The sequence below is a fragment of the Homarus americanus genome, unplaced genomic scaffold (assembly GCF_018991925.1).
Source record: "Homarus americanus isolate GMGI-L3 unplaced genomic scaffold, GMGI_Hamer_2.0 scaffold9293, whole genome shotgun sequence".
NCBI lineage: Eukaryota > Metazoa > Arthropoda > Malacostraca > Decapoda > Nephropidae > Homarus > Homarus americanus.
In genome coordinates this window covers 99,916-110,739 of record NW_024753552.1, presented here as the reverse complement: position 1 = coordinate 110,739, position 10,824 = coordinate 99,916, and the positions used below count along the sequence as shown (strand labels likewise).

The 10,824-nt window shown below is 46.9% G+C and overlaps 1 protein-coding gene across 1 annotated transcript in view; it reads left to right on the top strand.

The window, feature by feature from the left end:
* Nucleotides 1-272: 272 nt before the first annotated feature.
* The window catches only part of LOC121855370 (lactosylceramide 4-alpha-galactosyltransferase-like), a 53,435-nt gene continuing 42,883 nt past the window's right edge, over nucleotides 273-10,824 (top strand). The window contains exon 1 of the mRNA XM_042350262.1: nucleotides 273-302. The gene's annotated coding sequence lies outside the window, so the exon portion shown is untranslated. The remainder of the gene's footprint in view (nucleotides 303-10,824) is intronic.

Genomic DNA, 10,824 nt, shown 5'->3' with positions numbered 1-10,824 from the left:
AATCTAGCCAATATCAAAGGCATATTGAGGCCATACTGAAGCCATGTGCAATTGATATTATGAAATATTCTGAGGTCAATAGTAATTATTTTTTACTCTACAAAAGCGCCTAAGTACAATACTGTATTAAAGAAAAAATATTGGAATATCCTGATGAAAAGGGGGGGGGGGCGAACCCCCAAGGACCACCCTCCTGGATCCGCCCGTGAGTTACAACACAACTGAATGAAGCTGAGTGATAATCAGCGGTTACACAGTCAGTCTGGCGCAGGGCAGTGTACCGTCAACAACCACTCGCTCAGGTAAAGACAGAGTGTGAGGGAGTTTCTGTACTGTAGAGTGGAGGGTTGTTGTTGTAGGGGGTTGTTGTAGTACGGGGTTGTTGTAGTACGGGGTTGTTGTAGTGTGAGGGAGTTATAGTAGGGGGTTGTTGTAGTAAAGGGTTGTTGTAGTAGAAGGTTGTTGTTGTAGGGGGTTGTTGTAGTACGGGGTTGTTGTAGTGTGAGGGAGTTATAGTTGGGGATTGTTGTAGTAAAGGGTTGTTGAAGTAGAGGGTTGTTGTAGTAGGGAAGCAAAACACCGATGACGTGGCAAGAAAATTTGGAAACAAAATGCGTGTGGGAAAAGTGTCTCTCGCGGTAAGATCTCTCACTCAGGAATCTTCCGGTGGGGTGATGCCAATAAACAGAGAGACATTAAAACTATTGAAAGAGAAACATCCCCCTGCAAGCGAAGATGAAGGCATCAGGTTCGAGGGTGCCTATATCCCACCAAATGTTGTCCTGTTCGAGAAAATAACAGGAGAGATGGTGTGGAAAAAAGCACTGAAGACTCGAGGAGGAGCCGGCCCTTCAGGTCTGGATGCAAACGGTTGGAGAGTCATCCTCAGCACAAACAAGTTTGGCCCTGTAGCAAGCGATCTCTGCACTGCCATTGCCGCCCTTGCAAGAAAGCTTGCATCCTCCTGCTGCCATCACCTCCAGGCCCTGACGGCCTGCCGCCTTATTCCTCTGGAAAAGAAACCAGGATGTAGACCTATAGGGGTGGGGAAAGTGCTGAGGCGGATCATCGGAAAGTGCATAATGGAGGTGGTAAAGGACGATGTCAGGGCAGCAGCAGGGAACCTAGAAGTGTGTGCTGGCCACCAGGCTGGTGGGGAGGCGGCCATTCACGCCATGAGATTGATATTTGAGCAGCGTGATTGTGAGGCAGTTCTCCTGGTGGATGCTTCAAACGCATTCAACATACTTAACCGCAAGGCTGCACTGCACAACATCAAGATCAAGTGTCCTAGCTTTGCGATGTATGTTGAAAATTCGTATAGGAATCCATCAGACCTCTACATAGTAAACAACAAGGCTCTACGAGGTGATACCATCCTACAGTCGACCGAGGGAACAACACAGGGGGACCCCGTTGCAATGGCAATGTATGCAATTGGCCTATCAGTGCTCCAACAAGAAATAAAATTTGAAACAACTGGGGTCAAACAAGTGGCATATGCTGATGACCTTACAGGAGCAGGAAAAGTGGAGGACATCAAAAAGTGGTGGGACCTGGTAACATCGCGAGGTCCACAAATAGGGTACCCCCCAAACGCCAGCAAATCCTTCCTCATCGTGAAGCCAGAACATTATGAACGGGCATTGGAGGTTTTTGGCGGAAGTGAGGTCAAAATAACTAAGGACGGCCAAAGACATCTAGGCGCAGTAATTGGCACTACGGACTTCAAGACCGAGTACGTAGCGGGAAAGGTGAATGAGTGGGTTAGCGAAATCCAAGCTCTATCGGAGATTGCTAACACAGAGCCACATGCGGCCTTTGCAGCATTCACCCATGGAGTCAAGCATCGTTGGAACTACCTGATGCGTACCATCCCTGAGATCGGACCCCTCCTGCACCCTTTGGAAGAAGCAATCAGTGTCAAGTTCATTCCCATACTAGTGAAACACCCTGACTTAACCCTAGCAGAAAGAACACTTCTTGCACTTGCACCAAGACTGGGAGGGATGGGACTAACTAATCCAGAGGAGATTGCTGACTCTGAACATCAAAATTCACTTAAGCTCACGGCAGCCCTCACTGACCACATAATAGCCCAGAATGCAACAGGGGAAGTGGACACCAGCGAAGTAAATAAGATCCGTAGGTCCATTACAACAGATCGGCAGCACTGCCAAAATGACATGTTGCAGCAACTATTGCTGCAGGTTCCAGAAAATTTGACAAAAAAAGTAGCTATAGCGCAGGAGGTGGGCGCCTCGAACTGGTTAACTACGTTACCGATAAGGGCAAATGGTTTCAGCCTTAACAAACAAGAATTTACAGATGCCATTGCTCTAAGGTACGGTTGGCCAGTAGATGGTTTGCCCTCCCAATGCGTGTGTGGCTCTTCCTATGATGGCGATCACGCCATGGTCTGCAAGAAGGGGGGCTTCATATGCATGAGGCATGACGAGGTAAGGGATCTCACAGCAAATATGTTGAAGGAAATCTGCCGGGACGTCATGGTAGAACCGACCCTCCTTCCACTGGATGGCGAGATCTTTCAACACAGGACTTCAAACACATCTAACGAAGCCCGTGTGGACGTCAGTGCTCGAGGATTCTGGACGCGGGGACAGCGAGCTTTCTTCGACATCAGGATTTTTGATCCCATGGCCGCTTGTCACCGTAACCTAGCTCTCGATGCTGCACATAGGAGGAACGAGAACGACAAGAGAAGGGCATATGGGAAGAGAATTCAAAATGTTGATCAAGGCAGCTTCACTCCTCTAGTGTTCACAACCTCTGGTGGGATGGGCCCAAGTGCAAGATGTTTCTACACCAGACTCGCGGAGTTGATCTCCGAACAGAAGCAGCAGCCCAGAAGTTATGTTACAGCCTGGATGAGATGTCGACTGTCCTTCTCTCTCCTTTGGTCGGCTTTGCTCTGCCTCAGGGGAACGAGAGCTTCTGCCCCTACTCCGACAACTGCTGCAGATATTGACTATGAGGCTACAGTCACTGAATGCCGCATAGATCTGCGGCTCAACTAATTTAACACAGATAGGATAGCTTCTTATGTATTAGGATATTTAATATTAAGGTAAATAAATGGTGGCGAAGGTGTGGTTATTGGGGGAGGCTGGAGGCCACGTTAGAAAAGTTATAGTAGGGGTTGTTGTAGTAGGGAGTTGTTGTTGGAAGGGGGTTGTTGTAGTAGAGGGTTGTTGTAGTGTGAGGGAGTTATAGTAGGGTTGTTGTAGTAGGGTTGTTGTAGTAGAGGGTTGTTGTGGTAGAGTGTTGTTGTAGTGTGAGGGAGTTATAGTAGGGGGTTGTAGTAAAGGGTTGTTGTTGTAGAGGGTTGTTGTAGTAGAGAGTTGTTGTAGTAGAGGGTTGTTGTAGTGTGAAGGAGTTATAGTGGAGGGTTGTTGTTGTAGGGGGTTGTTGTAGTAGAGGGTTGTTGTAGTGTGAATTAGTTATAGTAGAGGGTTGTTGTTGTAGGGGTTTTTTATAGTAGAGGGTTGTTGTAGTAGAGGGTTGTTGTAGTAGGAGGTTGTTGTAGTAGAGGGCTGTTGTAGTAGAGGGTTGTTGTAGTAAGGGGTTGTTGTAGTAGAGGGTTGTTGTAGTTGTAATGGGCTCCTGTCTCATGAACAGAGCATATTATATAAATGGGTCAATACATATGATATTATATTCAGATTCACCACCCTGTAACCTTCCACTGGCTATGAGGTGACAAGTTCCATGCACGTGATAAAGTGTGCCCACGGGAAGCTGCGTCATACTATGCTGAGTAAAGGCATAAGTAGCCGGCTCTCTGGCCACCTGAAGAGAGCAGTAGTTTGATATCCTTGACTAGAGGAAGACGTTATTTGAGAGCCGCAGTGGATGGCTCCGTCATACCGTTCTCCCTCGATGGGTCACTACTCATGTGTCGCTCACAGAAAGTTATATCGTAAGGACGTGACCAAACGTTTTTAATACATAAACGCCGTCCCTTTCTCATTCACTCCTATACAGTGGAACTTACAGTCGATCTACACTCAGGAATTATAGATACAATCCTTTTATAATAAAACAAGGAACTACCATTTGGGTTTTGTTACTTAAACCCAAATAATAAATATATGTGAACGGCCTGGTTAATTGCACAAGTAGACGATTCATATAGTAGAGGGTTGTTGTAGTAGGGGGTTGTTGTAGTAGGAGGTTGTTGTAGTAGAGGGCTGTTGTATTAGAGGGTTGTTGTAGTAAGGGGTTGTTGTAGTAGAGGGTTGTTGTAGTGTGAGGGAGTTAAAGTGGAGGGTTGTTGTTGTAGGGGGTTGTTGTAGTAGAGGGTTGTTGTTGTAGGGGGATGTTGTAGTAGAGGGTTGTTGTAGTGTGAGGGTGTTATAGTGGAGGGTTGTTGTTGTAGGGTTGTTGTAGTAGAGGGTTGTTGTAGTAGAGGGTTGTTGTTGTAGGGGGATGTTGTAGTAGAGGGTTGTTGTAGTGTGAGGGTGTTATAGTGGAGGGTTGTTGTTGTAGGGTTGTTGTAGTAGAGGGTTGTTGTAGTAGAGGGTTGTTGTTAGTGTGAGGGAGTTACAGTGGAGGGTTGTTGTTGTAGAGGGTTGTTGTAGTAGAGGGTTGTTGTAGTGTGAGGGAGTTATAGTGGAGGGTTGTTGGTGTGAGGGAAATAGTGGAGGTTGTTGTTGTAGGGGTTGTTGTAGTGTGAGGGAGCAGCAGTGGAGGGTTGTTGTAGTAGAGGTTGTTGTAGTGTGAGGGAGCTATAGTGGAGGGTTGTTGTAGGGGGTTGTTGTTGTGGGAGGGTTGTTGTTGTGGGAGGGTTGTTGGTGTGAGGGAGCAGTGGAGGGTTGTTGTTGTAGTTGTGTAGTGTGAGGGATTATAGTGGAGGGTTGTTGCTGTAGGGGCTGTAGTAGAGGGTTACAGTGGAGGGAGTTATGGAGGGGTTGTTGCTGTAGAGGGTTGTGTGTAGAGGGTTGTTGTAGTTGTGAGGGAGTTAGGAGTGGAGGGTTGTTGTTGGAGGGGGTTACAGTAGAGGGTTGTTTAGTGTGAGGGCAGGGTTGTTGTGCAGAGGGGTTGTAGTGTGAGGCATATAGTGAGGGCTGTTGTAGGGGCTGTGTAGTAGAGGGTTAGTGTAGTGTGAGGGAGTTATAGTGGACGGTTGTTGTTGTAGGGTTGTTGTAGTAGAGGGTTGTTGTAGAGGGTTGTTGTGATAGAGGGTTTTGTAGTGTGAGGGAGTATAGGAGGTTGTTGTTGTAGGTGGTTGTTGTAGTAGAGGGTTGTTGTAGTGTGAGGGCTATAGGAGGGTTGTTGCGTAGGGGTTGTCGTAGTAGAGGGTTGTTGTGGGTAGAGGGTTGTTGTGGTAGAGGGTTGTTGTAGTGTGAGGGAGTTATAGGAGGTTGTTGCTAGGGGGGTAGAGGTTGTTGTAGAGGAGTTAAGTGAGGGCTGTTGTAGTAGAGGGTTGTTGTAGTGTGAGGGACTTATAATGGAGGGTTGTTGTGGTAGAGGGTTGTTGTAGTAGAGGGTTCTTGTTGTAAGGGGTTGTTTTAGTGTGAGGAGTTATAGTGGGAGGTTGTTGTGGTAGTGGGTTGTTGTAGTGAGGGAGTTATAGTGGACAGGTAGAGGGTTTTTGTAGTGTGAGGAGCATAGTGGAGGGCTGTTGTGGTTGGAGTTGTGCAGAGTTAGAGTTGTTGTTGTAGTGTGAGGGAATAGTGGAGGGTTGTTGTTGTAGAGGGTTGTTGTAGTTTTGAGGGAGCTATAGTGGAGGGTTGTTGTGGTAGAGGGTTGTTTTAGTGTGATGGAGTTAGTAGAGGGTTGTTGTGGTAGAGGGTTGTTTTAGTGTGAGGGAGCAGGGAGGGTTGTTGTAGTAGAGCGTTGTAGTGTGAGGGTTATAGTGAGGGTTGTTGTGGTAGAGGGTTGTTTTAGTGTGAGGGAGTTATAGTGGAGGGTTGTTGTGGTAGAGGGTTGTTTTAGTGTGAGAGAGTTATAGTTGACTAAGTGGAGGGTTGTTGTGGTAGTGGGTTGTTGTAGTGTGAGGAGTTATAGAGAGGGTTGCTGCAGAGAGTTGTTGTAGTGTGAGGAAGAAGTAGGGTTGTTGTAGTAGAGGGTTGTTGTAGTGTGAGGGAGTTATAGTGGAGGTTTTTGTTGTAGGGGTTGTTGTGGTAGAGGGTTGTTGTAGTGTGAGGGAGTTATAGTGGAGGGTTTTGTTGTAGGGGTTGTTGTGGTAGAGGGTTGTTGTAGTGTGAGGGGACTTATAGTGGAGGGTTGTTCTTGTAGGGGGTTGTTGTGGTAGAGGGTTGTTGTAGTGTGAGGGAGTTATAGTATAGGGTTCTTGTAGTAGAGGGTTGTTTTAGTGTGAGGGAGTTATAGTGGAGGATTGTTGTTGTAGAGGGTTGTTGTAGTGTGAGGGAGTTATAGTGGAGATTTGTTGTTGTAGGGGGTTGTTGTAGTGTGAGGGAGTTATAGTGGTGGGGGTTGTAGTAGAGGGTTGTTGTAGTGTGAGGGAGTTTATAGTGGAGGTTGTTGTTGTTGTTGTGAGAGGATTGTTGTAGTGTGAGGGAGTTATAGTGGAGGGTTGTTGTTGCAGGGGCTTGTTGTAGTGGGGGAGTTATGTGAAGGGTTGTTGTAGTAGGGGTTGTTGTAGAAGGGTTGTTGATAGTGAGGAGTTATAGGAGGGTTGTTGTTGTAGGGGTTTGTTGTATTAGGGGGTTGTTGTGGTAGGGGTTGTTGTAGTAGAGGGTTGTTGTGTGCAGGAGTTATAGTGAGAGTTGTTGTTGTATGGGTTGTTGTAGTAGAGGGTTGATGTAGTAGAAGGTTGTTGTAGTAGAGGTTGTTTTAGTAGGGGTTGTTGTAGTAGAGGGTTGTTGTGAGAGGTAGAGGGTTGTCGTAGTGTGAGGAGCAATAGTGGAAGGCTTTGTGAGTTGAGCAATAGGTGGAAGGTTGGGTTAGCTGTAGAGGGGTTGTTGTGGTAGAGTGGTTGTTTCTTAGTGTGGTGGAGCAGAAAGAGTGGTTGTTGTAGAGGTTTTGTAGTAGAGAGTTGTCTTAGTGAGAGGGAGTTATAGTGGAGGGTTGCTGTGCAGAGGGTCAGCTTTTTTGTAGTAGGAGGTTGTTGTAGTAGAGGGTTGTTGTAGCAGAGAGTTGTTGTAGTAAGGGGTTGTTGTAGTAGAGGGTTGTTGTAGGATTGTAGTAGTAGTGGTTTTTGGTAGTAGAGGATTGTTGTAGTAGGGTTGTTGTAGTAGAGGGTTGTTGTAGTGGAGGGTTGTTGTAGTAGAGGGGTTGTAGTGTGAGGGAGTTATAGGAGGGTTGTTGTAGTAGAGGTTGTTGTAGTGAAAGAAAGTTATAATGGAGGGTTATTGTTACAGAGGGTTGTTGTGGTAGAGGGTTGCTGTAGTGTGAGGGAGTTATCGTGGAGGGTTGTGGTAGTAGAGGGTTGTTGTAGTGTGAAAGAGTTATAATGGAGGGTTATTGTTGTAGGGGCTAAGGGGGGTTGCTTGCAGTAGAGGGTTGTTGTAGTAGCAGGTGAGAGCTTTGTTGTAGTAGGGGGTTGTTGTAGTAGAGGTTGCAAGTCGTGGTAGGGGGTTGTTGTAGCAGGGGGTTGTTGTAGCAGAGCTGTTGCAGTAGGGGGTTGCTGTGGTAGGTTGTTGTTGGGTGAGGGTTACAGAAAGGGGCTAAGCTATAGTAGGGGTTGTTGCAGCAGAGGCTGTTGGTGGTAGCTTGCTTGTGAAAGCTGGAGGCTAAGCTTGTAGTAGGGAGGTCAAGGTAGTATGGGGCTAAGCTGTAGTGGGGGGGCTAAGCAGTAGGAAAGTCGCTAGAAAAGGCTAAGGAATGGAGGGTTGTTGTGCAGAGGGTCAAGGTAGTAGAAGATTGTTGTAGTAGAGGGTTGTTGTAATAGGGGGTTGTTGTAGTGATGGGTTGTTGTAGAGGAGTGTTGTTTTTGTGGAGGGTTGTTGTAGTGGAGGGTTGTTTTAGTGGAGGGTTGATGTTGTGGAGGGTTGTTGTAGTGGATCGTTGTTGTAGTGGAGGGTTGTTTTAGTGGAGGGTTGTTGTAGTGGAGGGTTGACGTGCTGGGGTTTGGTGTAGTGCAGGGTTGTTGTAGTGGAGGGTTTTTGTAGTGGAGGGTTGTTGTAGTAGGGGGTTGTTGTAGTGGAGGGTTGTTGTGGTGGAGGGATGTTGTAGTGGAGGGTTGCTGTGCTGGGGGTTGTTGTAGTGGAGGGTTGTAATGATAATAATAATAATAATAATAATAATTAACGGTTTATTGAAAGAGCTTGGCAGCCAGAAGGCTGAAAATATACAGTTACATATTTGGGGAATGGGTTTCGAATTACAAATAATATACAAGTAACATAAGTGATACAAATAAGATATATAATAACTAGATGGGGAAAAGCTCAAACTACAGTGCATTTCAACATAGTGACAGTGCAAGAAGTAGTATTTACTGGGAGTGAATACACTGGTTTATTACAAGTTATTGATAATTTTTACAATGTTTGGGACTAGCGATCACTTCGTGCACGTATGGGCTGGATGCGGTTGTGGTGTCGAATAGCAATTCTCGGGCTAGGTATCTCAGGTGGTAGTAGGAGCCGGTGTCGAGGATGGTGTAGAAGCTTCTTACTAAATTTGCAGATGAGGTGGTGATGGTCAGTGAGAGACGAAAGGGTCAGTGTGTTGAGCGCTTCTTGATATGTGGAGTAGGAAGGGGAGAGAATAATCTTGCATGCCCTCTTTTGCACTTTTTTCTATGTGTTTACGTTGTGTGGCATTTAGGGAGGAAGACCAGGTAGGGGAGGCATAGGTGAGCTTGGGAAGTATGAATGTTGTGTAAACACTGAGGAGCTCGGGTGCAGGAACTCCGAGGGACTTGAGTCGGCGGAGGAGGTGGAGACGGAAACTGGAGGATTTGACAACTTCACTGACGTGTGGTTTCCAATTTAGTTTGTTGTCTATGGTGACGCCGAGGAGCTTCGTGGAATCTACAACCTGGAGTGTGTTCGGACCTAAAGTAATGGAAGGAGGTGGGACAATGTCGGAGGAGAGGTTGATGTGCATAACCATGTTCTTGGTATGGTTGATGGTGACATGGTTGTTGGTGGCCCAGTTTTGGAGACTGTTCAATAAATCCTGAAGGGCGGTATAGTCGGGAGCAGAATTGTTGACGCTGATCCCAATGGTGGAGTCGTCGACATATTTCCAGCGAGCAGGGGTTTCTCTTAGGGCATCATTGATGAGCATAAGGAAGCAGAGTGGTCCCATCTTGGTGCCTTGGGGGACGCCACAGGTGAGTGACTGAAAGGTGGAGACAGCCCCTCGGAAGCGTACAGCTTGGCGTCGGTCACTGAGGAAGTCTGTAAGCCATGGTATAAGACTTCTCCGAAGCCCGAGGTCAATAGCTTTGTTGATGATTATATTGTGGTCGACTAGGTCGAATGCTTTAGTGAAATCAATGAAGGCGACAGCTACAGACGTTTTTCGTTTCTCGAGATGGCGGTATATGTAATCGAGAAAGCTGACAAGACAGTGAGTGGTGGAGGAAGTTTTCATATTGCCAAATTGGTGAGGGTCTACGACTCCTGCAATATTAGCATAAGCCCAGTCGAACACAAAACTTTCACAGATTAGGCTGGGTATTGGGGTGATTGCAATAGGTCGTAGCTGATTTAAGTATTGTGGGCTGGTTGACATGGGCACTGGTGATACATAAGAGGTCTTCCAGTCAGCTGGGCATCTGGCTTGACTGAGAGAACCATTGATGATGGAGCATAGGGGTTTAGCAAGCTCCGGGGAGAACTCCTTGAAGAGTTTCATTGGTAAGTCAATGGGGGTGGTAGAGCGTTTTAATTTTAGTTTGTCCAGGCGTTTTGCTACTTTAAATTCTTCTACTAAGTTAGTGGGAAGGGGGGCTGGTAGGTAAGCAGGGAGAGTGGTTGTGTCAAGCCGGGGGAGCGTCTGAAATATAGTAGCGAAATGGTTATTTGATTGCTCAGCTGCGTCAACATTAGTGAGATGGCTAAGGAAGGGGAGGGGGTGTGTCTTATTGTTTAGTCCACAGAGTTTTTTAAGCTTACCATACCATTGACTGATGTTGGTCTGCTTCAGGTGTTGTAATTTGGTTGGGTAGTGGGACTTCTTTGCAGTGCGTATTTCGCGGATGACTCGGTTGCGAAGAGACCTGTAGCGGATGTGGTCATTGAGATGAAAGGCTCTGTCTCTCTGTTGCATAAGTCTTTTGATCCGAGGTGTGATCCAGGGCAAGTCAGCTGGGTGAAATCTGACGGACTTCTCGGGGAAGAAGTGGTGGTGAGCTTCCGTGGTGGTGTTGGTATAATTTATCCATTTGGTTTCCACGTCATCCACGCTAAGTACTTCAGTCCAGGGATGGTGAACTATCCACTGCCCGAAGAGGCGCACTGCAGAGTCAGTAATCGGCCTGTAGGTCTTGAGGTAGGGTCTCTGTACTTGAGTGGGAGTGGCAGCTGGGGACCAGAGCACTGATAAGTGTGTGCTACACCCGATAGGAGGCATTGGTTGAGGTGGTTGGTACTGTTCCGCTAAGTCAGTTAAGGGTATTTTGACCGTGTGTGGGGAAGTTCACAACTTGTGATAGTGATAGCTGGTCCTGGATATCAGTGGTGTCAATTTCATTATAATCCCCACATAATACTAACTTGGTACATGGGTACCTAACTCTGAGGTGGTCTGAGGTGGTAATGAGATGATTGATAAGAGTGTCTCTGGTGGGTGAGCGAGGCGGATGGTATGCCACACAGATTATGATGGAAGCAGTGTGGTGCGGGTGGGCCTGTGGCACAACACATACCCATGATGCTTCCACAT